Source organism: Gavialis gangeticus, unplaced genomic scaffold, assembly GCF_001723915.1.
Source record: "Gavialis gangeticus isolate Ggan-Ray unplaced genomic scaffold, GavGan_comp1, whole genome shotgun sequence".
Lineage (NCBI taxonomy): Eukaryota > Metazoa > Chordata > Crocodylia > Gavialidae > Gavialis > Gavialis gangeticus.
This window is the reverse complement of record NW_017728991.1, coordinates 1,105,936-1,111,417: the sequence shown is the minus strand read 5'-3', so window position 1 is coordinate 1,111,417 and position 5,482 is coordinate 1,105,936. Positions and strand designations below refer to the sequence as shown.

The 5,482-nt window shown below is 57.7% G+C and overlaps 1 protein-coding gene across 1 annotated transcript in view; it reads right to left on the bottom strand.

Moving 5' to 3' along the window:
• The window catches only part of CHMP6 (charged multivesicular body protein 6), a 16,433-nt gene that overhangs the window by 9,500 nt on the left and 1,451 nt on the right, over positions 1 to 5,482 (bottom strand). The window lies entirely within an intron of this gene.

Genomic DNA, 5,482 nt, shown 5'->3' with positions numbered 1-5,482 from the left:
GCACACGGGCGTGTGCGCTAGGGGCGGGGGGGCACATGGGTGTGCATGCATGGGGGAGGGAGTGCACATAGGCGTGCATGTGTAAGGAGGGGGTGCACCTGGGTGTGCATGCGCGGGGCAGGAGGGGTTCACACAACTGCGTGCTCGGGGCAGGGGTGCACATGGGTGTGCAGACACGGGGCAGAGGGTGCGCAGGTGTGCATGCATGGGGGAGGGGGTGCACATAGGCGTACGTGTGTAAGGAGGGGGTGCACCTGGGTGTGGATGCACAGGGCAAGGACACCGGGAGCGCGGGGGGCTGCTCCCAGGCGCAGGGGCCCCCGGGGATGCAGCTAGGTAGTGGGGCGCTGCGGAGCCTGCACCGTTCCCTCCCAGGACCCACTGGGTCTTCAAGCACACTTGAAACCTGACGTTGTCCTTGTTACCGCACAAATCTCCCCGCAAAGGGAAGGACCATCTGACTTGGTCAGCCAGGATCCTCCAGCGCCGGGACCCACGTTGTCACTTGTTCGGCAGGCTTCGTTTTTCACAGCGGTGGAGCGGGGAAACCGGATTTGCACAGCTCCAGGCTGGGTTTTAAACTGTGGCGAGGGGGAAGAGAGGGCGGATGTCATCCAGCAGCTTCGGTTCAAGCGCTTCACACATTGCATCCTCCCCAGTGCCGTTATTAAGCATGTCAGGCCTGCTCTGCCGCCGCCCATAGAGCGACTCATAATGGCCTTTTTGCTGTGCGGGTAATTTAGACGGACTTGATGACGAGATCTCCAATGTTTGTTGAAATGCCTCGCTGGACTTTTTTTTTTTTTTTTTTTGCCTGTTACCAGCTGCAAATTGCTACCCAGCGGTCACAGGCCTCCAGAGCGGTTGCAGCAATCCTGTATGCCCCTCTGGCTTCTCGGACTTAGCACTCGCAGCCCTTTTCAGGAACACTAATTTTTTTTTGAAGATACACATGAAAAGAAAATGTAAAATATTAGCTCACGGCATCAATCCCCTGCAGGGAACGTGAGCCGGGAAGGCTGCCGGGGTCCCCCAGGTCCAGGGAGACGGGAGTCTGGAAGGCACCGAGAATAAAACCTGCAGGAGAGGCATTGCTGGGTGCCACTTAGAGATGCTGAGGACCTGCAGGAGACATGATGCCTGAAGGGGAGAAGATTCATAGATGTCAGGGTCAGAAGGGACCAAAAGATCATCGAGTCCGACCCCTGCATAGGCAGGAAAGTGTGCTGAGTTCAGATACCCAGCCAGATGCCCATCCAGCCTCCTGTTGAAGACCCCCAAGATAGGGGAGAGCACCACCTCCCTTGGGAGCCTAGTCCAGACCTTGGCCACTAACTGTGAAGAAGTTCCTCCTAATGTCCAGTCTAAATCTGCTCTCTGCTAGCTTATGGTCATTATTTCTTGTGACCCCCAGGGGCGCCTTGGTGAGCAGAGCCTCACCAATTCCTTTCTGCGCCCCCACGATGAATTTATCGGCAGCCACAAGGTCGCCTCTCACCCTTCTCTTGCAGAGGCTGAAGAGGTCCAGGTGCCCTCGTCTCTCCTCGTAGGGCTTGGCCTGCAAGCCCTTAACCTTACGAGTGGCCTCCTCTGGACCCTCTCCAGGTTGTCCACATCCCTCTTGAAGTGGCACCCAGAACTGGACGCAGTACTCCAGCTGCGGCCTGACCAGCTCCTGACAGAGGGGAAGTATCACCTCCCCGGTGCTGTTTGTCATGCATCTGCTGATGCACGATAAAGTGCCGTTAGCTTTGCTGATGACTTCGTCACGCTGACGACTCACGTTCATCTTGGAGTCCATTAGGACTCTGAGATCCCTTTCCACTTCCGTGCTGCCGAGCCGGGTCATTTCCTAGGCAGTAGGTGTGCTGGACATTTCTCCTCCCTAGGTGCAGCACTTTGCATTTCTCCTTGTTAAATCACATCCTATTGTTTTCTGCCCATTTGTCCAACCTGTCCAGGTCTGCCTGCAGTTGTTCCCTGCCCTCCGGTGTGTCCGCTTCTCCCCACAGTTTTGTATCATCTGCAGACTTTGGCAGAGTACACATCACTCCCTTGTCCAAGTCACGGATGAAGACAATGAAGAGTATCAGTCCAAGGACCGAGCCCTGCAGGACCCCACTGCCCACGTCCTGCCAGGTTGATACCGACCCATCCACCACCACCCTCTGGGTACAACCCTCGAGCCAATTTGCCACCCACCCGACTGTGTAATTATCCAAGTCACTGCCTCTTAACTTTTCACCAGTATGGGGTGGGATACCGTATCAACGGCCTTCCTGAAGTCTGAGTAAACGATGTCTACCCCTACTCCTGTGTCCAGGTGTTTTGTAACCTGGTCACAAAAAGAAACTAGATTAGTCAGGCATGATCTACCTGCTACGAACCCGTGCTGGTTTCCCCTCGGCATAATTTTTCCTGCTGGGCTCTCACATATATGAGCCTTAATAATCTTTTCAAAGACTTTGCCAAGGATGGAGGTGAGACTGACTGGCCTGTAGTTGCCTGGATCCTCCTTCCTCCCCATCCACCACCACTCTCTGGGTACGACCCTCTAGCCAATTTGCTTGTACTACCCGACATCTGCTGGGAGCAAATTCCCACCGTTCATGCAGGTTCCTATCCTGTGTGCAGGACCTCCACCTGACGCAGGAGGTACATGGTCCCACCATGGGGAATGCTGTACTGGACCTGGTACTGGCAACGGGGGATGACATGGTAGGGGACCTACAGATCGGTGGTCACCTGGGGGACAGTGACCACCAAATAACAGAATTCACCATAAGGCGCAGAGTGGGAAAGGTGACTAGTAGGGTGGAAGTGCTAGACTTTAGGAAGGCTGACTTTAGCGAGGGGGAAGGGGAGGTCAAGCCAGTGCAGAACAGGCATTTTGGGCATGCATTGTCCTGTAACCGATGGTGCTCAGGGAGAGCAGCCATCTCACCGTTCCTCCACCAGGTGCCACTGCGGGTCCATGCAGCCGTCCAGGCTGCGCCAGGGAGCTGCGAGGCTGCGGTGCTGTAGCAAGCTGGGGGATACCCTCTCCCATGCAGGCTGCTGCACACCCAGGGGTGTCCCAGGGTGGGTCTTCACACCCCTGCAAAGCTGCACATTTGACTCCATTTCCACCAAGGGCAGCAAGCAACCCAGGCATGTAAGGAAGCTGCAGGAAGCCCCCCACCTCCACCTCCACCTCCCAGTCCCAGCACACGCCAGACCTGAGACAGCCATGGAGGAAACGCGAGTGCTAGCTCTGGGCGCTGGGTCTCGGGGGCACGAGCACATGCATGTTGCCTATCTCCTGAGAGCGCAGGTGTGGCCGGGACTGCAGCTTCAGGGCTGCAGCAAAAGAGGCAGGAAGACAAAATTTGACATGCACCAGGGAGGTTGGAAGAGGGATGTGGCTTTCTCGAGCTGACAGAGGAGATGCTGGGACATCCCAGGTTGCAGCACCTGGTGGGGATGGGGGCAGCCAGGCCCTGTGAGATGCTGCTTTGCAAGAGGAAAAAAGGCTGCTCCCATGCGCACGTCCTTGGAGACATGGAGGGAGCTGAACGTGGCGTGATCCCCACAGGAGCCAGGTTTCAAACCCTAAAGCCCGGTGAACACAATTGGCTATAGACTTGTTTTTGGAGAATGTTTTCTTTCGTGCAACCCGACCGGGAGGAAAAAAGGCTGGGCCAGGAGACGTCCAAGGAGCCCTGCTCAGGTCGGACAGACCGAGGAAAGGAGGGCGCGCAGGAACGGAGCAGGGACCCCTCGGGGACGCAAGGATGTGCCCCTGGCCTACGGCTGGGAAGCGACTTGCCTGGTGGACATTCAAAGGGACCAAATCCATGGGTCTCCTGCACTTGAGCGCACGGGGTTGCGAGCAGCATGCGCACCTTCAGGCCTTCACGGGGACAGGCAAAGAATCAATCTTGCAGGAAGCAGCCGTGACATTTCCCGAGGTCGCACAGGCTCCCTCGCTCCGCTGGCAGGGACCTCGCAGCAGCCGCGTGCGAGGGGGAGGAGAGCAGACTTTACGTATGGAGCCAGGGCAGGGGGGCATCTCGGAGCAGCAAAATGGACTGACCCCCTAGGGAAACCAGCCCCAACCCTTTGGCAGCTTGGCCCCGCCAGACCAGCAGGCACGGGTGTGGGCGCACGTCTGTACGGGCAGTGCCACGTGGTGGGTGATTTAAGTTTGCTTCAATGGGAGCACTTTGGCACGTTTTCCTGGCATCTGCTGAGCCTGGCCTGGCTCCCCGTGAGCCCTGGGGATTGCAGAGACGGAGGTCAGGAAACAAGGCAGCTTGGTGCAGGGGATGAGAGTGGGCCCTGGGACGTGGACCAGCAATTAATAGGATCACCTGCTCTCTAATCAGCCTAGAGGCAGCCCTGATAGAAGAGACACTGCTGGGCCCCATGTGCTGGCAGGGATCGGCTGGGGAGCAGGAGCTGGGACTCACGTCTGGCCTCGATGCCTTCCCCTTGGCTCCTAGCTCTGCCGCCGGCATGGGTGCACGTGGTATGAGGAGCCCCGTGGCTGCAGCAGACATGGCTGTGGTCGTGGCACAGCCGGAGGGGAGGATGCAGCACGTGGTCTAAACACAAGCCACATCTCCGATGCAAGAGGCAGCGATTGCCCCCACCAAGGTCTCCTGGGGAGCTCGGGCTCCATAGGACCCTTCCCCGGCAGCGAGCACGTGGTGGGTCTGGTCCGTGACGAAGCCGCCCGCTTTACACAGGAGGAGGGAAGCGAACCCAAGTCGCTGTCCCCACCGGCCCGCGAGGCCAGGAAATGCACTGCACCACGGCCTCCATTCGCTGCCACAAGGAATAATAGGAACTGCCAGCGGCGGCTGGTGGCTCCCTGCCTACCTGCCAATAGTCGCCCCAGGTGCTGATGAAGTTATTGATTTTGCAGCTCGTCCGTGGGCTGCAGCACATCCAGACTGCAGCAGTCGCCTCCGTGTTACCTGAAAAGCTTCCCCCCGTAACGTGGGCCTGGCCAGAGCTGCCAGCCAGGTGGACCTTGCTTTGTATTGGGGCAAGAGGAAAGAAACAAGAAGAGCTGTCCAAGGAGAGCGGTCGCTCCTTAAGGGGACGATCCTCCAAGCCCAAAGGGAGGTAATCCCAACATGGATCAAAGGGGGCAGGAGGGCACACAAGTCCCCGTTGCTCACCAAAAGCATCCGGGAACGTCTCCTAGCTAAAAGGGAGGCGCACACCCGATGGCAGGGAGGGGCCATCCCCAGAGAGGACTACACTGCAGTTGCTTGGGGCTGCAGGTGGGGGTCAGGAAGGCCAAGGCGGAGATGGGACTGGGACTAGCGACCCGGATCAAGGACAACAAGAAGTCCTTTTCTAAATACATCGGGGGCAAAAAGAAGGTTCCAGGTAATGTGGGGCCCCTGCAAGACACGCTAGGAAATCTGGTCGTCACATCAGACGACAAAGCTAACCTATTTAATGACTCCTTTGCCTCCATTTTCCTGAG